At 46.1% G+C, this 27,942-nt stretch overlaps 1 protein-coding gene and 1 long non-coding RNA gene across 5 annotated transcripts in view; one reads left to right on the forward strand and one right to left on the reverse strand.

The window, feature by feature from the left end:
• Vangl1 (VANGL planar cell polarity 1) overlaps positions 1-3,048 on the reverse strand; it is a 51,162-nt gene extending 48,114 nt beyond the window's left edge. Inside the window, exon 1 of one of the 4 annotated variants that reach the window (XM_006501395.4) lies at positions 2,816-3,042. The gene's annotated coding sequence lies outside the window, so the exon portion shown is untranslated. Of the gene's footprint in view, positions 1-2,815 lie in introns of all 4 variants that reach the window. The other 3 variants (NM_177545.5, XM_017319549.2, XM_030252588.1) reach the window with 3 other exon arrangements.
• Gm16160 lies at positions 2,144-27,002 on the forward strand. The gene is made up of 3 exons (XR_375921.3): positions 2,144-2,574; positions 4,105-5,256; positions 26,982-27,002. It is a non-coding gene; the product is annotated as a predicted gene 16160 (long non-coding RNA).
• The last annotated feature ends 940 nt before the right edge of the window (positions 27,003-27,942 follow it).

Here is a 27,942-nt window from a genome sequence, read left to right on the forward strand (position 1 = left end):
AAAGGGCCTCTGCCTGGGAAGGTAGAAAGTTATTGCACAAGGGGTCCAGAGAAGAGCATATGTGGGTTTACTTGGTGGGTCTCAGGTTAGGAAAAATGGTACAGGGACGTGTGACAAAGCCTGAACGTGCACGTGTAAATCATAAAGCATTATCCAAGTCTGTGATGTGAGTGAGGCTCTGCAGGGCTCAGACACCTGGGACAAGTCAATGATCCCCTTCCAGGAACACAGCGCTTCAAGATGTACAGCTACAGGCCACTGTTGACCAGGAGAGAAAACGCCCGCCTCATTTTACCTGGTTTGCCAATGAGTTCAACTCCCATTCCCAGACTAACTGCTCTTGGCCTGAGTCATTAATTACCTCTGGAGCATCCCTGGCAGCTGGATAAGGGTTGCTGAGGAGCTGTGAGTGGTTACTGTCTCTAGGATGGGTATTTCTTTTCAAGCAAAGCCTTTCCCCCTAGTAGATTCTGAAGCTTCAGCCACCGCCTGATGCACACCACACATCCCATGGTGTTCTAAGGGGGATCTGGGATGAGGGTGGAGGCAGAGCAGCAGAGGATGGAGGCAGTTTGCTTCTGCCTCCAGGAGGACACAGAGTACCAGAAACAGCCCAGCCACAGCCACCGAATCTTGTCTTCCTCGTGGAAAGTGGCACAGTTAACTGGCCACAGTTAGCTCACTCCACAGATATGGCGGCGATTAAGACTGAAGTCATTTGCATAAAATAGCTCAATCTTCAGAACAAGTCTTTAAGGGAGGCAAAATTGAATGTCATGGCACAGTTAAGGGGACAAGGTCACACACACAAGCAAGTGCCCCCATATGGCTTTAACCTTCAGAGAGCCATGGAAAACTGAAAGCTATGTAGCAATTACCAGGATTGTTTGTTTACTTAGAGAAGAGGCAGGCAACAATAGTGAATTGTTCCAAGCCACACATAACCTCACAAAGAATCCTGCCTTTCGACTCCTACTCATAGGCTCAGTAGAAGGGAGACTGTGTGTGTGTGTGTGTGTGTGTGTGTGTGTGTGTGTGTGTGTTTTGGGGGGGGGGTCACTTTAAGGAGAAAGGAAATTAATCTCAAACAGCCTCCAGCCCAGGTGAGACCTATGATTATTAATCAGCATGATGAGGCCCCCATCCAATCCAAACTACATCAGACGCAATGCAAGGTGTGCCTTTGGGTATACATCAGGGGGATAAAGAGTACTTGGCACACTCAGCACATTAATTCTTCAACAGACGGTTGTCATGGAATTGTTACTTGGTAAGGAAACTTTTCAATTTCCTGTATGGTTTCATCCTATTGCTCAAGAAATAAGACAATAACAACTTTTTTGAGACTTGGCAGGCAGTCTCAAAAATATGACACTCACAAAGTCTTTCATTTTACTTACAAATGAAGTTGCCACCAAGTGACACTGTCAGCAACTGCATCCCTGAAAATTTCACACTGGGAGTTTTGGCTATTCATAGTGGGAGTCGCCAACCTTTAGAAATGCTAAATGCTCCTGGATATTGCTTTGAAATGTAGAATAAAACAGTTTCCTCCCACACATCAAAGCCCCAACCATATCACACTGATTTAATTCAATTCTAAAAACTCTAATTAGTGGTTACATAAAATGGCTAATTATGCCTCCCTGGGCTCCGACGGTTTCTGCCATGGCACTTACAGAGCCTAGGAGCTGTGTAATCAACACGCCCACTAGAAGGAGAAGGCTAATTAGTATTGTTGATTGGTGACATAACTTATAATATTTTTTCAGCAAACCCCGTAAAACGTATAAACACGTCAGTGAAAACACTAGTCTTCACAGCTAACTTTTGGAATTCGCCTGTAAGGGCGCGCGCACTCCTGACCACAGTCCCCTCAAACGGGTTCAAACTAACGCACGCACCAACCACACAACCATGCCAATAAAGACCCCTGCCACCCCTCCATGAACTTCAGAAGGAGCTCATCTTCGCGATCTGGGCATCACACCCGGTTTGGAGACATGAAAATTGAGATTGCCCGGCTCCGACTCTCCTCTCCTCATCACTTAGCCCACCAGGCTACGGCTCCGCCCCCACTCCTGCTTCCACCACCGACGCTTTTAAATTTTTATAAAGCTTCACACTTCTCTGGGCGCGCTGCTCGGGGCAGTTCAATGGCTGCAGGATGAAATAAGGTTCGACTGGTGTCTAAGGCTGCCCGAGTGCGGCGAGGTTGCCCAGGACAGGGACTCCTCCTTTGGCTGGGACTGGCTGCTCGCCTCTGCTCCGCCCCGGCGCTTTTGAAAGTAAACTACCTGCCTGTTGCGCTCCGCGATGCGCAACTGGCCGCGCCCCCCAGGCCTCCCGGGCTGCGGTTTTGTAAGCGAAGTGAGAAACACGAGCCAGCTCCGTTCCTGTGCTGGAAAACCGGCCAGTTGACCCCGGGTCCTGGCGGGGACCCCCATCGCGTTCTGCCCTGCAAGGCGCGTCCAGCCACTGGTTGCCTCCGACACGCCGTCATTCCCTGGCCACCACCCGGCACGCGCACTCAGGGGCGCACTCCGAAGGCCAGACAAGGCAAAGAAGTCCGAGGTAGCGCAGGCTGCCCCAGGACTCCGAGCACTGGAATGGAGCGGAGAGAGCCCGGGGCAGGGATGGAAGGACCCGCGTCTCGGGGAGCTCGACCCGGAGGAACCCAGGGGTCTCCCGGTCCGAGGGCCCGGACCCCAGTCGGACTGCTGGGGAGCAGGGACACCCGCAGTTGGCCTGACCTCCCACCCAGCTCAGTCTCGAGCCGCCGCGCCGCGCCGCGCCCGCCTCTCCCGGGACTCACCCCGGCGCCGGCCCGTCGCGCTCCACGCCCGCGCTCTCGGCTGCAGCGCCCGGGCTCCGCGGCCTGCGCTGGGCTGCAGTGGAGGCACAGCCCCGCCGCGGCCGCTGGTCTCTGCTGCTTTCCGCTTCCTGTCCCGGCGCCGCCCCGCAGCCCCAGCCCAGCCCTGCTAGCCCGGCGCGGCCGCCAGCCAAGAGCTGCGAGCGCTGCGGGCCCCGCTGCCGGCCCGGCCCACCTGCAGCGGAGGGCGGGGCACGGGGACACACACACACACACACACACACACACACACACACACACACACACACACACACGGCCTGGCCAGGGACTGACATCTCCCCTCCCAAGTGGACCCACTAGCACACAGCCTAACAAATCTCATCCTGAACACACACACACACACACACACACACACACACACACACACACACACGGCCTGGCCAGGGACTGACATCTCCCCTCCCAAGTGGACCCACTAGCACACAGCCTAACAAATTTCATCCTGAATTCCTGAATACATGACGCAGGGGTTGATGTCTCTCCACCCAGCACCCCAACATACCCCCAAGATCACACACGCACGCGCACACACACACACACTTACAATTGTGCATAAAATCCAAGCCCTCATTGTTTGCCATCATTAAAAGCTCCAACCCGCATATCCACATGGCTCAAGAACCAATTTCTACCCCTCCCCCAACTCATACATTTTTCAGCACACATAATACACTTAAACTCCAATGTAGCTCAAGAGATGACCCAGCCCGTAACCACCAACGCCCACAGTCCTACAGCAGCTTCTCCCCGCTCCTCTTCTACCAGAGCAGACATGCCTGCCTACTGGAAACTACCAGGAGAGCGCATCTCTGAAGGCAGGGAGCCAAAAGTTCCAGACCGATTGAGACCACTTCCCTCGCTAAGCTTCCTTTCCCTGTCTGGATAGTGGTGAGGACTCTAATGTCCTTGAAGGGTTGAAATTCTAGTATTAGAAAGTGCAGAACAGTTGGCAACTGTTTTTGTGAATATTCTCACCCTTCTTTCTTAGTCGTCATAGAATCCATGCCCAGAATGACAGATCTATAGCTGCCATGACAAAATGCTCCCGCGAAGGCACGCACAGCGGGAAGTGCTGAATCTGCAGTTTGTTTGCAGGAATGCTGGGGGTGATTTGCCTTGCGAAAATGCAGGCTCTTTGTGAAGTAGCCTTGTTTGGGAACCTGTAGCCTCAGGAAGTCCTTACTGTCTGCTTTTTCCTAACTCCTCTATATTCCATTTTCTCCACCATCCAGGCCACGTCCTTCTAAGTACACCCAGATGTTCACGGTGGCAGGACGATGTTCCACACTCCTAGCCTCCAGACTCCAATGACCCCACCATCTGCATGTACCTGAACTGCAGCCTCTAAATGACTCCGGAGAGCAGATCTAGAGTCCAGCATCCCGTTTCCTCGGGTAAATCCAGCTGTCTGCCCGGCATGCTTAGCTGCTAAGGTGGGAAAGCCAAAGAAGTCTGGAAACGGAGTCCCATTCACCTTACCACTTAGAACCTTCACACGTAAAGCAGAGCAAGACATCCCAGTTCAAGTGTGAGGTTCTCCAGGAGTCCTGTGTAATACTAAGACCCACAATGAATTTTCATGGAATGGCATTCCAGCTTGCTCTGGGTGATTTAAGTAACCTTATAATGTGATGCTTCTGAGAGGGGTCAGGGGAGAAGGATAACCCAGAATATTATAAATGATGAGTTCACGTCAAAGTGCTATCTACTATTTGTTTTTACCCCATGAACTAGAGTTTCAGAGTTGAAAAGTTCAACTGAAGGCATTCAGACACTGAGTGGTGGTCCGTGCAACCGAGCGTTGCACTGGATAGAGCGAGCTACCTGTGGCAGAGCTGTTCAGCACTACTAGCCATTCATCTGACATTGACTCCCCCAGCTACACCTTTATCAATAATTCAGGTGACTCCACGGGCACCACCTGCTACTCTCTTGTTTTGCTAATCCGTTTATTTCAAACTGCATAGGGGAAGAGCAACACTATGCATTGGGTTCTTTTCCAAATGTCAACATGCCTACCTTCCATGCGTGCAACAGCAGCTTCCTGGTCTTATATTTTCCGTCCCTCCCTCCTTCCCCCAAGGCTTGTAATGCTCTACCTGCTATGATCCACCCTATCTACCAAGACCCAACAGTTGTATGACAAAACTTTTTCTGGGGAGATGCGACACACACATCTGTTCACCCCAGATAGGGAACCTATGACAGAACAAAGTGTGGATACCACCAAAGTCCAACGTGGTGAACCAATGAGTTTTAGAGAGGCTCCAGGAGCAGAAACGACTCAAAGACAGCTGCATCACCAAGGCGTACCCCAACATGGGTGGCACTTCACAAAGCTGGGAATCTGGAACGCACTGCACATCCTGCAGGCTGCTCAACAGGTTGGAGAGTGTCCTCAGTGGGTCTAAACCTCTTCCAGGCAGCTCAACTGATTTACGATTCTTCCAGGCTGCTGGTCTGGTCTTTGAGTCTTCTTTGCTGTTCCATTTGTCTGAGACCCTTCTTTGCAGCTTGGCTATCTTTCTTTGAGAAGGACTCTCAGCTTTTATTACTTACTCAGGCAGGGAGGGGCTTAGTGAATCCACTTAGTTTCAGGAACTTCCTCAAGCTATTTTGAATTGTGTATCTCCCTGCTTAAGCTTTCCTGAAGGATGGGATGCTTTAATTCCAGTGGAAATTTACATAATACCAACGCAAATCCCCAGCTCCAGAAAGCCTCTAGTTCTCCTGATGAGAATGCAGTCTCTTCCCTGTTTACCACTTCCAAAGTGCTCTGGGCTTTTAAAATTTTGTTCACTTTTGGAGACAGGGTCTCACATAGCCCAGACTGTCCTTGAATTCCTGATCTTGCTCTCTTCACCTCCTGAGTGCTGGAATTACAGGAGAGTGTACCGCCACACCAAGTTGAGTGTGGTAAGAGAGTCTCCTATTTGTAGGTCTGTCCTCTTTTAAACTGGGTTGTACAGGGCTGGATAGATAACTCAGAGGTTAAGAGCATTTGTTCTTGCAAAGGATGAGGATTTGATTTACAGCACACACATGGTGGCTCACAACAGTCTATAACTTAAAACGAACAAACTGAGATGCACATGAGTTTTTCTCCCCCCCACCCCCCCATGACTGATCTTCCCACATAGTGTGTACTTAATTTATTTTAAATTATGGGCACAAGAATGTGTGTGTGTGTGTGTGTGTGTGTGTGTGTGTGTGTGTGTGTGTGTGTGTGTGGCATCTGGGGACTGGAAGATTGTTCACCTCTGAATGTATGTGCCAGAGGAGTCTAGAGGACAGTGTTAGATTTCTCAGAGCTGGAGCTATAGCTGGGAAACTAACTCCAGTCCCTGCTAGAGCAGTGTGTATGTGCTCTTAACTAACGGCCATCTCACCAGCCCCAATCCTTGCTTTGTTATATTTAGCAAAGGAATGTATGACTATCATGACTTCCACCTCTTGAGAAGTTAATAGGGTAACCAGGGAACAACTGACTGAAAAGTCTTGACTTCTGCACCAGGAGTTAGTTAATAGTAACAGATTATCTGTTAGTATACATGCTAAATATGCTGAAGGAGGACTTCTGTAGAAGTCACCTATCCCAGCTGCAGAACTCCAAAGCTAATAAGCAAAGCAAAGCAGAACAAAACAAAACAAAAAACAGGAGCTAAATGAGAAACGTCTCTAATAGAAAAACTCATGTGCATCTCAGTTTGTTCGTTTTAAGTTATAGACTGTTGTGAGCCACCATGTGTGTGCTGTAAATCAAATCCTCATCCTTTGCAAGAACAAATGCTCTTAACCTCTGAGTTATCTATCCAGCCCTGTACAACCCAGTTTGAAAGAGGACAGACCTACAAATAGGAGACTCTCTTACCACACTCAGAGACTAGTTACATTGAGAGTCAGAGGAAACCTCAAGAGCACTGTGAAGGGCTCATTGCGAGGACTATGAAGCCCCAAAGCTCATTTTACTAGGTCTCACATAGCCCAGACTGTCCTTGAATTCCTGATCTTGCTCTCTTCACCTCCTCAGTGCTGGGATTACAGGAGAATGTACCACCACACTAAGTTGCTACCCCCCATGCCAGATCTCCTGGCTCAAGATCATACCAGAGGATAATAGCTAGTATGCACAGGCAGGAGCCTGCACTGTAACTGTCTAGAAAGACACTTTCTGAATTATTTAAGAAGGCAGAGATGATGCAAAGTAAATATTGGAAAGGTTTACGTCCAAAATGTTTCAACTGGTAAAAGCGTAAAGGACCATTTGATGTTAATATTTATATAAGATCTACATATATTTATCGTCTTCTTGTTGTTGATCATGCTGGTGATGAGCCTGGATGGCCGGAGAAGGTCCCAAGGAAGGATCAGTTTGTCCTGAATGGTCACAGGTGGAGGGTGATGGCTGGAAGAAGGCAAGGCTCTCTCGAGTGCTGAGGAAATGGGCAGCAGTGTATCTGACGTGGAGAGAGCAGCACCGGGATACAGCCAAGGGCAGGGAGTGATGTGGAGAGACAGGGAATTCAAAAGCCAGGGCTGGGATCAGAAAAGGGAACATGAAATGCAGCCCTAGTGTTCAGGCTTTCCAATGAAAGCTAACCATAGAATAAATGTTCCTTAATCCAAGAATAAATACACGTTTCTGAATTACAATGGCTCTACTTAGGAGGTTTCAGTCTGAGAAGATGGATCAGTCAGTAAAGTGCTTGCTACGAAAGCATGAGGACCTGAGTTCAAATCCTCAACCCTCACATAACAAAAGGCTGTATATGCCTATAATCTTAGTGTTGGGGAAGAAGACAGGAACGATCTGGGGAACCAATTACCTCTGGTTGATGAACTCTAGGTTCAGTGAGAGACCTTGTCCCAAAAGAGCAATGGAGGGAGACCCCAGACATCTACCACTGGTCTCCACAAACACATGTGCCCAGATGTGTGCTTACATGTGCATACGCGATCACTTTCATACGTGTATACAGAATACACACTCTTATACACAGAGAGACATTTTGACTTTAGAGTGCTACAAAAGCAATGCCTATCAAACAGAAGTTGACTTTGGATTCTAAGTATTAGCCTTTACTCTGACTAGTAATATGCAGCCACAAGGAGCCACAGGTCCAGGTCAACCAAGTGACCAAGGAGGGTGAACCATGTAAATGTAGCATGTTATGCTGCCAATGCTTTCTCAAGGTATGAGTCCACTAAGTTACATGAGATAGGCAACACTGAATTATCAAATAGGCCTTATGGTTGATGTTAGTAAAGGGATATCGATTCAGACTTAAGGCAAGCTAGGCTACGCTATGATGTTTTGGTAAACTAGGCCAGTTGCAGCCTTTTAGGATGTTTTCAACTTAATAGGTTTACGGGGACCGTAACTTCATGGTAACAGGAGAAGCGTCTATACTTAGTGTAAGTTACTAGGGATATAAATCCAGGTAGTGTTGCACCAATCAGTGATTCAATAATTTATTCAGCAAACATTTATTAAGCACTTACCACAATCCAGTCACTATTCTAGGCTCTAAAGGCATATCAAGACAGACAAAAGCTTACGTACTTGTGGGGAAAAGGGGCCACACAAGCAACACAAACATGTTCTCTTTAGCAAGGTGATAGGAGGAGATGGGGACTATACAGGACACCCCTCTGGAGGGGCTCAGGCACAGCTTGGAAAGTTTCCTGAAAGGCGGTGGTTCTCAACCTTCCTAATGCTGTGACCCTTTATCACAGTTCCTTGTATTGTGGTGACCCCTACAACTATAAAATTGCTTTGGTTGCTGCTCCATAACTGTAATTTTGCTACTGTTTTGAACTGTAATGTACATATTTGTGGGGTTTTTTTGTTTTTGCTTTTGTTTTTTATTTGGTTTTTTGAGACAGGGTTTCTTTGTGTAGCCCTGGCTGTTCTGGAACTCACTCTGTAGACCAAGCCTGGTCTACAGAGTTCAACTGGCCTTGAACTCAGAAATCCACTTGCCTCTGCCTCCCAAGTGCTAGGATTAAAGGCGTGTGCCACCACTGCCTGACCATATTTGTGTTTTGTAGTGGTTGTAGGTGACCCCTGTTGGAAAAGTTCTCTCAAGGAGTCGCGACCCACCGGTTGAGAACCTGTGTTGTAAACTGGACCACTAGCGCTGTGACAGGGTGGGATGTGAGTACTTTGGGAAATCAGAGATTGAAGGTCCAGCTCAGCCTGCAAAGGCTGCCTGGCTCATCTGGCTGTGAGCCCAGGACTGGAAGGATAAGTATGTGGTCCATAACAAGGAAGGGAGCACTGGATAAAGGCAGGAGAGTATGACCTACCATGGACAGGAAAGTGTCTCCAACAGCCAGGTGCAGTGCAAGCTGCTGGCCAGCAGGGGCAGCGGTGTTCACTAAAGAGGCTATTGCAGAACCACAGGCCGACACCAAGAAGATCTGAAATGTTGGAGGTGGGACATGGGGAGGGAGAGAAGGAGAAGCTGAATGTTGAAGCAGGATGGCTCTTTGCAGGTGCCAGTCGGCAGTTTGGGCTGGAGAACAAAGGGAGGGTAGACACAGGCCAGGAAGAGACTAGTTTTATGTTAACTTAACATAAGCTAGAGTCATTTTGGAAGAGGGAATCTCAGTTGAAAAAAAAAAATGCTGCCACCAGATTAGCCCGTGGCCACCTTGTGGTACATTTTCTTGATTGATAATGGATGTGGGAGACCCCATCTCACTGTGGGCAGTGCCATCTATGGGCTGGTGGTCCTGGGTGCTCTAAGAATGCAGTTGGAGAAGACCACAAGGAGCAAGCCCGTAAGAAGTGTTCCTCCATGGCCTCTGCTTCAGTTCCTTCCTATAGGTTCCTGCCTTGACTTTTCTTTGATGATGGACTGTGGTGTGGGAGTATAATCGAAACAGACTCTTTCCTCTCCAAAGTTCTTATGGTCTTTATCATCCTAGCATCATACTCTACAGAGAAAAGAAACAGGAAAGACAAACCACTTGCCAGAGATGACTCAGCTGCTGACAGCTGGGGCCAGGCTTGACAGACCACAGATCTCTGTCTCTCTCTCTCTCTCTCTCTCTCTCTCTCTCTCTCTCTATCTATCTATCAATATCTATCCACCCATCCATCCATCTATCCATCTTCTCTATCTTTGTGTGTGTGTGTGTGTGTGAGAGAGAGAGAGAGAGAGAGAGAAAGAGAGAGAGAGAGAGAATGTCTGTGTGTGCATGTGTTCCCTTAGAAGACAGAAGAGGGTATGGGATCTCTGACAGCTGGAGTTATAAGCTGTTATGATCTGCCTAGTATGGGTTCTGGGAACTAAATTCTGGTCTTTTGCAATAGCAGTAAGAGATCTTAACCTCGGAGCCATCTCTCCAGCCCTCAGATTCTTCAGTGATGAAGAGGGTTTGGAGGGATGGCCCAGCAATGAGGAGCACTTGATATTCTTAAAAAAGGACCAGAGTTCAATTCCCAGCACCCACGTAGTGGCTCACGATCATCAGAATATCCAGTTTCCCACCCTCTTCCGACCTCTACAGGGAGCAGGAATGCACATGGTGTGCAGGCAAAACGCTCACACACATAAAATTAATAAATCTAAAATGAAGTGTAAACACACAGTCTAGTGATAGCGAATATAGTTTTGGGACAGTCGCTCCATTCAGTAAAGAGAGGAGTGACGAAACGCCAGGTAGCAGAGAGGTGTGAAGAAATAATGTCTGTGTGAAGCAGAGAGATAAGATAGGGGTGTGCAGAGGTGAAGCAGGTGTCCCCGTTCTGTTGCATCACGGGAAGCTCTGAAGCCTTTATAGGGAGAAGTAAATTCAGAGAGGCTAAAGTTTAGAGAAGAAGGGATAACCCCATGAGACAAAGCGGCCTTGTGATAGCGAGCCTGGAGCCTCGGCGCAACAAAGGTGAGATGACCAGGGTCATGTGACTGCGGCCGGGAGAGGCTCAGCGCTCTGGATGCAGAAGGAGGCAAAGGCTCTGACCGTGCAGAGAGAACCGAGGAAGCTGAGGAATGGAGTCGGGCCAGAGGAGGAGGCGTCTGATGGTCACTGAGGTGGAAATCACAGAGAAATGGAACCCCACCCCCAACCTTAGCAAGCCCCGTGAATTGGTTCCAGACCTAAGGACCCCAACGCTGTGCTCTATGGTCCCTTTCACGTCTAAGGATTTCTTTCTTCCATGCTGGGCCTCGAACAGGGACAAGTGTTCTACCACTGAGTTACGTCCTGCTGTTTCTGTCGCTTTTCTCATCGATGGCAAGATACATAGAGGTTATCTCGGTTCCTAGGCTGAGGGTGCAGTCCATCCTGCTGAGGAAGTCACGTGGCAGGAGATTGAGGCAGCCGATCACATTTCTTCCATAACCAGGAAATGGAGAAAGATGAACACCTGTGTCCTTTTTCCTTTGTCTCATCAATGGTGCCACCCCAGTAGGGCTGACTCTTCCCTCTTCATGTAAATGTTTCTGGAATCAGTCTCACCGACACACCCAGTGGTGTGTTTCCATGGTTACTTTAACAATGTGTAGTCTGTGGACAAGTATATACTTCATCAGGGCCGTGGCTGCCTTAACAGTCACGATCTGTGGACCAAACAGACTAACCTCGACAGAGGGGCCAGCCCTTTGGATGCCTGGATGATTCTCTGCAAGTCTAGGCAGGCAGGCCAATAGGCTCTCAGTCGCAGGGAGGGAACCTGATGCCAGGTGTGTAGATATGCAATCTCAGAGGCAGAGCCTTCCAGGTCGACAGGCAACCCCTGAGCTTGGCCAGCTTTGTTATCACTGAAGAGTAGGAGTCAGGCCCACGACAGAGGGCCCAACAAAGACACCAACCGGTGAACGTGTTCTGAGGATGCTAGGTATTTCCCAAACGATTCCAGTTGTCTGGACAGTGAAGGAGGTTATGTTCATGAGCCAATCACAGGCAGCACTGAGCTAGGCTCTGGATACTTTGTGGGGCACGGGGGTGGGGGTGGGGTGGGGGTGGGGGCTTTCTTCTTTAATGTTGATTTTCAATCAGTGAAAGCATCCATGTCTGCTAAGTATTTATGAGGAAAAACTTGAATAACTCACCACATGTAGTGTTAAGCTAATTATTTGGATTAACAGCCAGTGGCCTTATTTTCCAAGGGTGAGACTAACCTCTGGAACTATTAGCCCAGCTCAGACTCCTGCTGTGTAGGAGACTCTGACATGGAAAGAAGGCCTCGACTTCCAGCCCCCCCCCCCCCACCCACCCAGCAGGTCCATCCTTCCCCTGACAGATAATGTGTGGGAGGTGAGGTAGGCCAAATCTGAACACAGTAGGATAGCACAGCCATCTGAGCAAACAAGGTTGGTATTAATATCTTAATATCAGTTCTCTCTCTCTCTCTCTCTCTCTCTCTCTCTCTCTCTCTTGTTTTGTTTGTTTGTTTTGACAGGGTTTCTCCGTGTAGTCCTAGAACTCACTTTACAGACCAAGGTGACCTTGAACTCAGAGATCTGCCTGCTTCTGACTCCCAAGTGCTAGAATTGAAGGTATGTGCCACCACCACCTGGTCTTTCTCTCTCTCTTTACTGTTTTTTGTTTGTTTTTGTTTTTTGGTTTTGTTTTGTTTTGTTTTGTGTGTGTGTGTGTGTGTGTGTGTGTGTGTGTGTGTATGGCTATTTTGCCTGCATGTATGTTTGTGCACTATCTGCATGTCTGTTTACCACAGATGCCTCAGAAACCCTGGAGCTAGAGTTGCATGCTGTCCTATGGATGCAGGGAACTAAACTCAGTTCCTCTGCTGAGCCATCTCTCTGGCCTCTAGCCACACCCACCGCTGCAAAGTCTGTACTCTGATGTCTTGACACCTGTGGCCCTCTGCCTCCTTCTCCGGTTCCCATGGAGCTCATTTTCTCTGGACCTCTATTGTCTACTGTAAGCACCTCAGGGCCAAGGGCCAGACAAGCAGAGATAGCCCTTATCCTGGAGTCTGCTGGAATTATTCAAACTAGCCTATCCCGTCCTGTCTCACAAGATCCTCCTCCTACAGGAACCACAACAAAGCCTCTTATCTGCATTTCTCGGGACAAAACATTACTCAACAAGAGGGAACCAAGAAACCAGGTGTGAGACAGCAGCAGACAGCCATCTCTGAGAGACAGGAAGCAAGCAGGCAATCTCAACCATTTCTCCAGCTTTCTGCCTAAAGCAGTGGTTCTCAACCTTCCTAATGCTGTGACCTTTTAATAAATATGTTGTTCCTCATGCTGTGGTGACCCACAATCATAAAATTATTTTCATTCTAATTTTGTTACTGTTATAAAACATAACATAAACACCCATATTTTCTGATGGTCTTAGGTGATCCCTGTAAAAAGGTCATGAAGAACGCCACGCCCATGAAGGGTCGAGACCCACAGGGTGAGAACCCATGGCTTAGCTCTTGGCCTGAGTTGCAGGAAGTGGGATGCTAAACAGTCCAGTGCTCTTTACGCTGAGGAGGCAGGGCCAGGACTATAGAGCAGAGTGTCAGGTGAGATGGCTGCAAGGAAGGATTGCCTAAGGGTCTCCAGGGCTCCCTAAGATATTCCACCCAACCCAAAGTGTTCAGTGCAGGTGTAAGAGGAAAATGCCCTCCAAATGGCTGAGAGGCAGCAATGCATAGAACTCAACAGGGGAGTGGATAATCTGTGCATAGAAAGGCTGTAAAGCCTTAGCATATGTAGGGCAGTGGAAAGGTGATGAGAAAAGTCTGGCCTTGATGGTGGGCCAAAAAAAAAAAAAAAAAAAAAAAAGGCTCTGAATTAAATGCTTCCCTGCTTGTTCTAGAGAAGGCTTCAAAAACCTGGAAGTGTCACACTATCCCAGTACTTTTAATCATAGAACAAAGTTCTTGTCTGCTTACAGACCATTCCACTATGTTCCTCCTAGGAACCTACCACAGCAAATATAGAGAACTGCTCTATATGTCAGCCCCACTTCTACCACACACACTCTCTCTGTTCCCATGTGTTCCTGCCTCCCCCCCCTTCTGTCCTTTTCTGTCCTGCCCTTGCTTTCTCTGCCTCTATACCTTTTCCAAGTCCCCACTCCCTTCCCTTTCCTCCCCTCTCCTCCCCTCTCCTCCCCTTCCTTTCCCTTCCCATGGTAAACCTCCCTTTTATACTAGGCCTGTTGCATAGCGTGATTTCTCAGGGGGACACCTTTTGCATGGACTGGCCAGGTATTTTCTTACTCCCGCTGCATTATACCGCATTTATATTTCATAACAGTTCCAGAATATGTATGGAACATTGTACAAATTCCCAGCATCCAACAAGGCAAGTGTACAACGGACAGAATTCTGTGAGAAATAACCCAACTTGTAAAAAAGATGGAGAACAGGAATCCCAAGAAGGGAAAGTACAGCCATCGAAACCAGCCTAGACTGACAGAGAAGATGAGACTGGTAGAAACATATTAAGGTGGTCCTTCAGGTGCATTTGTGAGTGTTCAGAACACTCTAGGGAAGATTAGACAGGGCAATAAAGCCCCGGGAGGCATAAGTGTGCGAAGCTGAGCTTCTAGAGAGCCAAAGGAAGATGCTCCATTTACCCTTTGTTTTTCCTCTCTCCCTTCTTGTTTCATTATAGATAATCCCGGTTGCTTAGTCTCCAAACCTTCTGCAGTGTTGGATCTTCTGTTGATCCCATGTAGCAAATGTCTTCTTTCTGAAGTCTTCATTTTATTAAGAAAGATTGAAAAAAAAATGTTTCTGTGTCTGTGTTTCTGAGGATGCCTGCCATACTTTCACAGATACCCTCAGAGGCCAGAAGAGGGCATCAGATCCCCTGGAGCTGGGGTTACAGGAGGTTGTGAGCCACTGGATATGACAGAAATCCAACTCACGACCTCTGGAAGAAAACCAAACCTGCAGAGCTATCCCTCCAGCCATAGGAAAAAAGTATTCTTTCCGTTTAAACACAAGATGTCTTCCAAGGGTTGAGCACTCTCCCTAGCTGGGGACGATATTCTCAGAGGTTCTGGGGACTGTTTGGAGCATGGGTGGGTAGGTGGAGGAAGTTGGTTTGAAGATTATGCCATTGCCCAGTCCTTTCATTGCTCTTTGCTTCCTTCCTGCCCCCTCTCCCTCTGCTTGTCCCGATCACCATGAAGTTCTGTAGCATTACAGGTCCAGGATCAACAGAGCCAAGAGCTATGACTGAACTCTCTGAAACTAAGTAAAAACTAGCTGTCCTTCCTTTAAGTCATTCTCTTGGGTGTTTGTGTAACAGTTTTACAAAAGTAACTGATACAGTTGTTGTTGTTGTTGTTGCTTTAAGATTTATTTATTTATTTTATGTATGAGTTCTCTATCTGCATGTATGCCTGCATGCCAGAAGAGGGCATCAGATCACAGTATAGATCGTCATGAGCCACTATGTGATCCCTAGGAATTGAACTCAGGACTTCTAGAAGAACAGAGAGTGCTCTTAGCCTCTGAACCATCTCTCTAGTCACTTGATACAGTTTTAACTTGTAATTCAATACAATGTGTCCAACTCTAACTTGCAGGCATTAAGGTGAGGAGCTGGGGGTGTGGCCCAGTTGGTAGATGCTGCCTTAGCATGTAGGAAGTCCTAGGGTTGATCGCAAACACTGCATCATGCTGGGTATGGTACTGCAGGCCTGTACTCTCATCCAGAAGATGGGGGCATCAGAAGTCAGGGCCATCCTTGGCTGTGTAGCTATGTAGTGAATTTGAGGCCAGCCTGAGCTGCATGAAACTCTGTCTCAAAACAAACAAACAAACAAACAAACAAAACAAGCATACAAACTAAAAACCTAAGGTTTAACAAAAGTTTTCAGGCCTATGAAATCTGAAAGAATTCATTTCACAGAAGTTTATTATACAGTCTGAACAATTAAATTCACTAATCTTTTCTCATGTAGCTTCTAATCTGTTCCCAATCCTACTGAGTATACTTGCTCATTTTAAACACTCTTCTCCTTAAATTTTATTTCTACTTAAAGTTTTGTAAATGTTGCTTTTGCTAAAATACACATTTTAATGTTCTTATCAGCTAGGCTTAAGGTCCTTAGGGATTCTTTTTCATTTTTTTTTTAAAAGTGATTAACCCATTCTTTTCACTTGGATTTTTTTTTCTGCTTCTTAGGCTGCTTAGTGGGTTTTTTTTTTTTTTTTCCTCTTGGTTGTTAAACTTTGGGCACGTTATCTTGTATGTGCCAGATATATTTTGCAATTCTATGAATACTGTTAAGCAGGGCTGGAGAAATGGTTCAGGGGTTATGAGCAGTTGTTGCCCTTTCAGGGTACCAGGTTGTTTCCAGCACCCACACGATAGCTCACAGCCATTCTTAATTCCAGGTCTAGGTAATCTGAGGCCCTTCTGACCTCCATGGACATCAGGTGTGCACACTGTACATAGACAGACATATAGGCAAAACACACATACCATAAAGGAAAAGAAATATCTAAAAACCAATCAGTTCAAAATGCTATGCAGTTTGTATGTGTGTGTGTGTGTGTGTGTGTGTGTGTGTGTGTGAGAGAGAGAGAGAGAGAGAGAGAGAGAGAGAGAGAGAGAGAGAGAGAGAGAGAATTAAGACACCACTAAGACCATTTGATCCCTTAGGGCTTGTTTTGAAGTGTGCTTATTAGTTACTTAGTGCCCGCAGTATCAGACAGAAACAATTGAAGGGAGAAGGATTTGATTTGGCTCCTCATGCTGTCCTGGTCCTTTGTGCTTGAACATAATGTCCTGGCAGTGGGCAGCTTAGACAGAAGGCAACTGTTGACATCATAACAGACAGGAAACAGCAAGCTGACAGGATGGAGGGCTCTGCTACACCTTTCAAAGGCCCATTGCTAGAGATCCCCTTCCTAAAATTTCCACAACCTCTCAAAGTAGTGAGGAGGCCGAGGAAAAAGCATTCAAAGCATGAGCCTCTGGGTGCGGGCAGTGGGAAGTGTGGAAGAGTGTGGGGGTGAGTGGGAGGTGTGGAGGAGTGTGGGGAGGAGTGGGAAGGGTGGAGGAAGGGGGTTCAGATTCAAGCATGAAGTGGAGAGCAGAGCCCTGGTTTCCATCCTTGCATGGCTTTCTGAGGTGTTCTGTCCTGGTTCTTTGTGCCAGCAGAAAGTCTCTCATGGAGGCAGTGAGCCTGGGCAAGCCTAAATCTTACCATATTTGCTTCCTGTCTCTCAGGGAACACTGTCCTCAGTTGCCTACTACTCAGTATCATGAAAAAAAAATCTTGATTATTTTGTATTACCTGTGGGCTCAGGGAGCTGGAAAAATCTGTTCACTGTCAACTCATCTTGCTTAAAGCAGAGGTTCTAGACCAGTTATATTTAATTTAATTATTTTTAGTTTATTATAAATTATATTTAATTTAATATGTGATAGGCTTTATGTTTTCCACATTGCTATTATTTTCTCCTGGCTTTATTCTTTTCTCTGCCTCCACTTGTATTATTTATTTGTGATTAATTTTATTTGCAATGGTGCTTGACTTACCCGCATTAATTTTCTTCAGCGCTTGTCCTTAGATTGGCCATCTGTACGTATGTTATTGCTGTGGAATGTTTTCGTGCACTGTAGACTTCAGTGCTGACTTCTGAGCTCAGAGATCTGGGTATTGTCATTATTATGAATCGTTTCCTGACTCAGTAGTTTGCTCCCCATTATTTCTGATTGGTCAATAAAGAGCTGATCAGCCCATAGCTGGGCAGGAGAGGATAAGGTGGAATTTCTGTGCCTTGAGAGAGAAAGAGAGAGTCTCAGGTGAGCTGAGGAATCCCCATGAGGACACAGATGAAGAAGGAGGCCAGTGAGAAACCAAGATGGCAGGTAACAGACACACAGCTGGGAAGTAGGCCAGGCCAACATAGTCTGGTTAGAACAGCTCAGAACCTGCCCAGATTAGTGCCAGAGCCTGGAATACATATACCAAGTATCACTGCCATTACTTTAGAGCAAAGGCGGGGGTAGAAAAGCCCGAAACTTTACATTAGAAAAGCCCCATACTTTTACATGTTATTTTTTGACACTTTATCTTATTTTTTTATGAATAGTAAAATAGCCTTTCCATTTGTCATTGGCTAGTCAGTTGTCTCACAATACAATCCATGATAAGTAAAACTCTTCATTTTGTATTACTTTATTGTCCACTGTGTGTATGTTCTTCCATGACTAAATTCAGATTCCCTTTGCTATTTTTTCCACTCAAAGAACTTAAATTTTAATATTTCTTATTAATCAGATCTGCTCCAAATTAGTTTGCACAGATTTTATCTATCTGAAACAGTCATAAGTTTGCCTCCATTTATTTTTTAGATGTATGTTTTCCTGAGTATAGAAATTTAAATAGATGGTCTTTTCCACCTCAAGTTCTTTAAGGATAACACTTGATTTCTCCGAGTTGTGTTGTGTCAGGCAAGATTGTTGTACTTCTGGTCTTTGAATAGACATGTTCATGTTTTCTCTGGCTAGCTCTGAGGACACCATCTTTTATTTGGGTATTAGCAGTTTGGAGATCATATATCTAGGTTTTGTTTGTTTGTTTGTTTGTTTTGTTGTTGCTTTTGTATGTGTACTGTTGGGTTCTCAGTAACTCTGAGGTCCCTAGCCTCATGTCTTTCATCATTTAAGAAAGACCTTACATGTCTTTAGATGCTCGTTCTATTGTGACCTTTCTCTCTAGTCCCCATAGTGACATGTATGTTAACCCATTTGATACTGTCCCGTAGCTTTGAATACTTTGATCTTACACCAATTTTTCTCTTTGCATTTTAGTTTGAATCCTGCCTGTAGACTCAGATTCACTGTAGTTGACATTTTTTCTCAGCTGTGTTTTCTTCACCCCTCTGTTGGAGAAAAGGCTCCTATTTGATATCATAGTTGTAATATTTAGCAGAGTTACATCCTTTCTCCCCCCTCAGTCCTTTACACACTCATACTTTATTTTCGGGCTACAACGGACTATCTGGTTACATTAAAGTTTCTCTCTGATAGCTCGAATGTATGAACAATATTTGATCATGATTTCTATGTAACTCATCATCTATTTACAATAGGTTGACTTTTTTTTGTTTGTTTGTTTTTTGTTTTTGTTTTTGGTTTTTCGAGACAGGGTTTCTCTGTATAGCCCTGGCTGTCCTGGAACTCACTCTGTAGACCAGGCTGGCCTCGAACTCAGGAATCTACCTGCCTTTGCCTCCCGAGTGCTGGGATTAAAGGCGGTTGTTTCCTCTCACCAAAACAATTTTTTGCCTCATTTTTTAAAAAATCAAACTGGAAGAATAACAGAGACTGGGGTAAACAGCATTCATACTTTATAAGACTTCTTAGGTCTGTATGGAAGTATGTCACGTGAGTATTGAGTGTGGTGAGGCGGAACACCCTCACAGATAAGGTACTCACAGATAAATAACCAAGAATCATAGAAGCCTCAGATCCAGGGCAGGTCAGTCCTCCCAGGCTCAGAAAACCTATTCAGGGCAGGTGGAGTCTCAGCTACTTTCACCCTGCTTTTCATTCACAGCAGAGGAGTCCCCAAGGACCATGTGACCATCACTCCTCACTTCACTGTGCTGAGGTCCAGAACATGGCTCAAGCTTTAGAGTTGCTCAGCATCCTGTTCTGGGAGCCATGAAGACAAAGCCCGGCTTCTCCTGCCTTCCTCGGCCCCCGCCCCCACGGCCGCTTTTCTTCAGAATGCCTTAGTCTTGACACATTTTAACCTGAGAATTGAAGGGACCCGCAAGGTCTAAGTGTGTTCACCAGTCATGTGGGGCTTGGAAATGCACACATCTGTGTTCCTGTCAGGTCAGCGGCGGGTGCGGTGGAGCTGGAGTGCTGCTCAGTTAGGGCTACAGTCGGGCAGGAAGTGATCCCTGTTGCCCTGCTGCAGCATCCAGGAAGCATATTTGTCAGGGCTCTGGGTGGGAGGCAGCTTAACTGGCATTCTTGCGTTTCTCATTGTGGCAGCTAAGCTGTTTTGTGCCTAGCAGTACCCTCAGATCTGTGGCCTCTTTCCAGCCAGTCTTTTCTCTGTACTGGGGTAAGATTCTGGAGCCAAAGGGAGGAGAGTTTTGTTTTTATTCTTCCCTCATGGAAGTGGCCCCCAAAGAGGGCTTTCTACTGTTAAAAAAGGGGGGGGGCTTTCTTTCTCCTCTTCTACAAGGAGCCCAGACCTAGAAGGTTCACTGTCTCTCGTATCGTGGCTTATGGCTTTGATCCATAGCAGGAATGGACACAAGGGCATTGGCAGGCTTTGTGCCCATCCCCACCAGCATCCTTCACTTTCTCTCCCTCTGTGTCTGTGTCATCATTTGCATGTGAAATGCCTCCCACAGACTCATGTGTCTGAACACTTGGTCCACACCCGTGCCACTGTTTTTGGAGATTGTGAAACCGTTTGAATATGGCCACCAGCTGGCTAACTTAGGGCCATAGGGGAACAGCTTGATAGGTGGGAACAAAGTCTAGCCTGAGCCAAAGATGTGAGCAGCTGCCTCAAATCCCTGCTGCCATGGACAGGAACTGGTCCCGCCATTCCTTTGCCACATGGATGGACTGTTTAGTCTTAAATCCATTCTGTCATAACGATAGAAGTAACCAATACAGTGAGGTCCCCACACCCCCATCTTTGAGGTCTATGAAGAAAAGCTTGCCACAGAAGACAACTAGGTATCTACAACTCCCAGCCACTGCATTCGAACATGCCTGCTCACCCTCAGCCTTTAAGGAGTTAACTTTTAGCGTGCTCCAGCTTTGCTTGTTTGGTGGCCTTGTTGTTCTCTCATACTCCACGGGAAGAGATGTTGCATGTGTGTCCAGCCCTGCCTCTGAAGCCTTGTCCCTCTCTGGAATTTGGTTTATTTGGAAGCTTTGTGGCTGCAGCTTTCTCAGACCCTCCATAAAATTTTATCCATCGTTTTCTCACTGTTAGATGGGAGCAACACTCTTTCTAGCTTTCTTCCCCCTGGGTGGCTGGATTCTCTTTGATAGGAAAACACAAATTTCCGATTTCACATGTGGGGAACAAAAGTCTCAGAGGTTACACTCCTTCTTGGGCTGGTGATGAAAACCTGCCGGATGGTGGTGGGATTGGGGGTGGGGTGGGGGAGACAGAGGTGGCTGTAGGGTGAGTTGAAGGATTGTAGGTTTTAGGCGTGAGTGGTGAGGACTTCTCTCTCTCACAGCATCAATGCTGCCATCAGCCACCCTCAAGCCTGCCTGGGAAGCTTTCTGGCACATCCCACCATTCAGGAAGAAGGACCTGGGAGAAAACTTGCTTCAGCTACACACTGGGTCAGAACTGAGGCCCGACCCCTCACCCTCAGTTGCTCTCTGCCCTGTGTGTGGCCAGCACTCCCAAGCTCACTACTCCCCACACAGCAACAGCACACCAGCCTAATCTAGGGATTTCTTCAAACTGTGGCTCTCCACGTGACCGCTGTCTTGTGCAGCTTTGCTTGCCTGAAGCTGAGCCCAGGGAGAGAGTGCATGCACTGTCTAGTAAAATCTTAGCAAGTGTGTGTCAGGGGCGCAGGGAGAAGGACGAGCTGTGGCCTGGATGGCATGCTCAGCACACGTAGGGAGAACGTAGAGGATGCTCGAGGGTCCGGACCCTGGTCTACACCTGTCCCATTGGTTTTGGAGATCGTGGAGGGACTGAGATCTTATGAAGGTGTTAGATCAGCCCCCATCCTTCAGTGGGGCTAAGGCTCAGGTGTGGTAGGAAATATTTAATCTCGATCACCAGTTTCTACCTTGCCTAAGACCACTTAGTTCCCAGATAAAAAACACAAAGCCTTTATATTTATAATCAGCCTAAAAGCACTAGAGCTGGGCAGATATCAGCCCTCCAAGCTATTAGTGTCTACTTCCCTAGCTAGTACCCCGAGTTATAACTTGCTGTATGTATCTGGGTAGCTCTTAACTCCAATTGGCCTACCCCATTGTGTCTTCTCCTCTCTGCACCTTCTCTCTCCCTCATGGTCCTCTTTAGACCTCAAGCATGGGAACTATTCGAAAACCCCACCTACCTCTCTTCTGTCCAGCTACAGGCTGCCAGCATCTTTATTCAATCAATAGTTTTAAATGAAGGAGCAAGGTCACATAGTATCACTTGATGTATGTGAGGATTTTCCTGTTCCTGAGGTGATGAGGTCCGGTATTTAGCATTAAAATGCATAGCAGCAGACCAAGGCACTCAGATAAGCCTATCTTAACAAAGGGAAGAATTGGCCAGTAGGGTCATAATGCCAGCAATGCTGAGACACCATATTGCATAGCACTAGCCCAGATATCCTCATTTGACCACTACAGCTGCCCTCACAAGGTCTGCAGTACAGTCTTGACTAGTCACCAAGTGAGTATGCCACAGAAAAGAATTTGAACCCATGTGCTCCAGGGACACATCCATCCTCTTCATAATGCCCAAGTCACCTTTTATGTGGTGGTATCCGACAGGAATGCTCTTCCAGGCTAACTATACAAAGGGAGCCCGGTGAGGGGCCCCGTGCTACAGAGTGAGCCAAGGGAAGGTGAGGGTACCTGTGTGGTATGGCTTGACGGGGTTTGGTTTGGAGAAGATCTCATACTGGAATGGATGAAGTATGTTGCCAAGAGTCCAATATTAATGTATTTTGTGCACAGTGTCATTTTAAAATTCAATTTCTAAAGCATTTTATTATTAATTAGTTAAGAAGGGGTCAGAGGGGTATCAGATCCCCTGGTGCTGGAGTTTTGTAGGCAGCTGTGAACCGTTTGATGTGGGAGTTGGAAATTTGTCTCATCACTGGGAAAAGAGCAAAGGATGCTCCTCAGCCACCAGGTGAAGGGAAATAACGAAAATGGAACACTCCTTGCAATGTCCACTGCACGAATCGTGCAGAAAAATGTCTATAGAGAAACTATGAAGTGTGATTTTGTTGGTCCGGGGGCGGGGGGGGGGGCTTCACCAAAAAAACCCCAAAGGTTTCACTGTCATAGACTTCACATGCCGGAGCAGGAAGTAAACAAATAACTACACATCATCAGAAGAGACGTGCTTGGGAGAACAGTGAGGAGAGAGAGAGTACCGAGGAAGAGCCCCTAATGCAAGCTTCTGGCGCGCGCGTGCGCGGAGGGGGGGAGGGGGAGACGGCGTGAGAAGGCCTCTGTTATGAGGTGATGTTTGAGTTGTGGTCTGCAGTGAGCGAGGGAGCAGGCAACGGAGGTCTGGGATAGGGGTGGCAGGTAGCTGGTAGAAAAGAATGAAAAGGAGGTTCTTGACTTGGTGGCATGCTGGGAAAACTGAAGAGCGGGAGCCAGGAGGCAGAGTGGGGAAATACGGAGTGGAAGGAGATGAAGAGAAAGGGCTGAGGGTCTGGAGAAGCTCTAGGTAGACAGTATGGCTTTTAAGCAGGATGAGGATGGCAGCTTTGGCCCCAAGATCGGAGCCACAAACATATGTAAAGTGGGGATAGGCTTGGCAATACCTTAGGCTTGGCTGCCACGTGGAGTATAAACTGAATAGGGGGCGGGTGTAACGCCAAGGAACTCATCGGAGGTATTTGTAATCTAAGGAAATGGAGGATATGAGGAGAGAAGAGATCAGCTCCAGCACGGAGAATGGAGCTGACTGATGCTTGATGGACAGAACACGGCAGTGCCCAAGAGCATGAGCAAGGAAACAGACTCGCGGGTGACTAGAAAGACCAAGAGAAGCAAGTTTGGGGAAAATTGAGCTCTGTTAGTTTGGGATGTCATGCTTGGTGCCCAAGGGTAGACAAATATGGGAGATCTGGCATGCAGGCAGAGGTAGGGGCAGGAACTAGAAGTGGGCAGGTGAAATGTTAAAAGTATTTGTAGGGCCATTCATCTTTTCTTCCCAGTAGAAGGCTCCAGAAAAGTGAGGTGGGGCTGTGACTAGGATTTACCCGTTCCCAGTGATGCCAATGCTTTGTGCTTAATGGCCCACAGAGAGTTACATAAGACAGTCTGTAGTCTGATATGCTCTGCTTGCCTAACTAAATAAGGGCTCGTGAAGATTAGGAGACTTCAAAGAAGAGGTAGCATATCTAAGCAGTAATAACCAGCTGTCCTCCAGGAGAAGCAAGAGAAGATCCTGAGAGCTAGAACTCTCAGTAACAGAGTATCAGCGTGGTGGGTGTGGTGGGACATGATCTCCAGGGTAGAAGGGATAGTAGATGTCCTCCCAGGGCTTCCTGGGCTGTGCTGGGGTCCCACTTCCCTGGATGCTTCTTCATTAACTGGGGAACCTATTTTTTTCCAGTTCAGATCCCCAAACTCCAACCTGAAGGGTTTCTTAGGAGCAAGTGTATCCATCCCTAAACCAGCTGCATATCTCAGTAGAGGCTTCTGTCTCGTTGAAGGAAGTCTTTCTTGGGTCAAAAAAGCCAGCTGTCTGTGATGGAGAGGATGTTTATGTATCAGCTTGCCAGGGATGTAGCATGCCCAGGTAGCAGTAAGACTTTAATACTGGACGTGTTTTTGAAGGTCTTTCCAGAAGAGGTTAGCATTTGTGTCATCAGACTGAGCACAGATCACTGTCCCTAACATGGGTGCCATTATGTAGCTGAGGGGGTCCAGTAAAAAAAAAAGAAAGAAAGAAAGAAAGAAAAAAAGAAAGAAAGAAAGAAAGAAAGAAAGAAAGAAAGAAAGAAAGAAAGAAAGGAAGAAAGGAAGAAAGAAAGAAAAAGAAAAAGGTGGGGGGAAAAAGGTGAATGTCAAGGTGCTCTTCTTTTGGTCATTCATCTCTTCCATTGGAGGTCAGATTTCTTGATTCTTGGAGCTTTGGACGCTAACATATACCCCCAATCCTTTCCATACCTGCCCTTCCCCCACTCCTCAGCCTTCTATCCCGGTTCCCAGACATTTATATTTTGACCCGCAGCAGCTTTCCCGGCTCTCTGACTTGCAGGTGACACATGATGGGGCTCTGTTGCCATCATGATTTCTGGATACAGTCTAGAACACAATTCATCCCCTCCCCTTGTCCATCTGTATGTATCCCATTTGCTCTGATTGTCCAGAGAACCTGAGACAGTCAGTGGCCTGATGAGGTAGGAGCCAAAAACTTCAAGGAGCCAAAAAGAAATTCAGTACTGTCATTAGCATTTAAAACTGTCCAAAGGTGACCCATGGAACAAATTGTAATGAAAAAAAAAAACTAGTTAAATAAGAGTATAACTCAAGTCACAGGCCCAGTGAAATGGATAAAAAGTTTACCTAGTCAGCAGCTCCCTGGAAGTTATGCATGGAAGAAGTAGTGCTCACATCAGCGTCCCCTTTCTAAGCTACTCAGAACCAAAGAGAAGATGCCACCTCTGTGGGTTCAAGGAAAGGCTTAGACCTGAGAATCATCAAATGCACGATTCTTAGGCACTGCTTTACACAATAGCTGTCTTTTGAACAAGTAAGTTGCAGGATTTGAGAAGCGGCTCAGTAGGTGAGGTGCTTTTTGCATTAGCATAAGATCTGAGTTTTGAACCACAACACTCAAAAAAAGAAAGAAAAAAAAATCCAGCTCAGAACATGCCTGTCGTCCTAGTGATCCCAGAACTTGAAGGGAGAGACAGTAAGAGGCCTGGGCGTGCTTGCAAACCAGCTGAGCTGAATGGAATCTCTTAAGTAAGATGGAGAGCAATCGGGGAAGGCAGCTGACATGGATATCTGGCGTCTACACTCAGGCACATACATGTGTACAATTGTCCCATGACATACATAAGTCTGTACACACATGCACAAGCATGCACATGCATGCACATGCACAATTTCCCACCCAGGAAACACAAAAACCAACCAAAAAAAAAAAACCACAACAAAAAAAAACCTTGTGTTTATTTTTAGCTACATCTATACCTAGAGATTCACTGTATCTTGGATGAGGCCTGGGATTCAACTTCGGTTGCAAGTGTTCTGGGTGATTTTGAATGATCATGAACCACTACTGAAGAAATGCTGGAATTGGGGAGAAAGTATCAGTCAAGGAGGCCCAGGGTTAAGACAGAGGTTCAGTATTAAGGGAGTTGTTTGGCTGACAGTAGAGGCTGAATCCCAGATCTGTAGGCAGATCAGTAAGGTAGCAGTAGGATCAATTGCTAACTGAACCTGTGACAGGCTTCCTATAGTGATCAAGTATTGTCTCTCTGTACACAAGTTACCTTCAAGGCCCTGAAATGGCAAGCAGGACAGGGAAGAACTAAGAACTGTGGAACCAACAGTATGTGTGACTCTACCTAGAAAAACTGCAGAGTTTGCTACTAAGCTACATGGTATGACAACATAAATTGTGAGGTGTATGCATGTGCGTGTGTATGTGTGCAAGTATTTTAACCATGGCTACCTGATATAGAAGCACTGTTTCCTGAAGATTTATGAATTAATTAATCTGTAGTACACTTTGGCTGGGTATAAAACAATTGTCTCACAACCATAAGTGAACTTACTTGAAAAAGGCCTCATTTGTGTGTGTGAACACCCCATATAAACCCATCACCTCTGTCTATGTCAACAGATGACTTTAGAAAAAGGGAATAATGGGACAATGTGTACCATGCAGAGAGGACAAACACACAGCTTAGACCAGACAGTGAGAGTTGGCATATGTCCAGCCTGTGTCTTGGATAAGCGCATTCTGCTGAGATGATAATTTCCTCCCTTGATTGGTAGAGTAATTTATCACTGTGGATAGGTATCCAAATAAGTGTAGAAACCATGACAAAAAGATGCACGATTCTTTGCTTTAGGCAGTGTTATGTAGGCTCTGTTACAAGTCTTGAAATCATTAAGCCATCATGCTGTCTGGCATAGGCATTATTTATTTTCCTGTTTTCATGATGTTGGAAATGAGTAAGATACTTTGCTTTACCATATTTACAAGATTGGTTTATTAATTTACAAAAGTACATAATTGCTGAGGATAATTTTACTTGCTAAATCTGACACAATGGGAGTTTCAATTGCCTGGGAGAATCTGACATGCTAAATTTGTGATTGTAGTTTCATATGTCTCAAGAAATGTAGTTAATTAAAAAGCAAGTAGATGAACATTGAAAGGGATTTCATCTGTTAAACTTAAGTTAGCTGAACACTGATCAAAGAACCAATAGAAAGATTTCTTAATTTTTTTTCAGGTGCTTGAAAAATGGCTCGGCAGTTAAAATCATGCACTGCTCCTGCAGAGAATCCACGTTTGGTTCCAGCACACATTGGGCTCACAACTGCCTGTAACTACAGATCTAGGGGATCCAACAGGTGGCCTCACAGGTACCTGCACTTACTTGTACAGACCATACGCTACTCCCATGTGCATACTCATTGAGAATTCAAACTCTTTACAATTTGTTTCTTTTCTTTCTTTCTCTTTCTTCCTTTCTTTCTTTCTTTCTTTCTTTCTTTCTTTCTTTCTTTCTTTCTTTTAAAGATTTATTTATTTATTATATATAAATATACTGTGGCTGTCTTCAGACACACCAGAAGAGGGCATCAGATCTCATTACAGATGGTTGTAAGCCACCATGTGGTTGCTGGGATTTAAACTCAGGACCTCTGGAAGAGCAGTTAGTGCTCTTAGCCACTGAGCCACCTCTCCAGCCCTACAATTCCTTTCAATTGCTAAGTTTGTAAGTAGAATAAGATAATTTGAAGCCGGGCATGGTGAAGCATGCCTTTAATCCCAGTGCTCGGGAGGCAGAGGCACTCACATTTCTGAGTTCGAGGCCAGCCTGGTCTACAAAGTGAGTTCCAGGACAGCTAGGGCTGGCTATATAGAGAAACCCTGTCTCAAAAACAAACAAACAAAAAAAGATAATTTGTAGGTTGAAATTAAAGGTTTAAGGGAGAATATCTCTTAAAAGATATATATATATATATATATATATATATATATGAATATATAATTGTAGTATTAATATAGCTAATATAATAATAATATTGAAAATGAATTGCAATATAGAATTCCCCATGAACAAAAATGTCTTTTTCACATAAAAAATAAATTATAACTGCATCCTCATTTGCTTTGCAGATCTTCTCTAGGTAATTAACTCATCTATTAACTTGTGCCAATACTGAATCAGAAGAGAGAGTAACTGG

This window comes from Mus musculus, chromosome 3 (genome assembly GCF_000001635.26).
Source record: "Mus musculus strain C57BL/6J chromosome 3, GRCm38.p6 C57BL/6J".
NCBI classification, from domain to species: domain Eukaryota; kingdom Metazoa; phylum Chordata; class Mammalia; order Rodentia; family Muridae; genus Mus; species Mus musculus.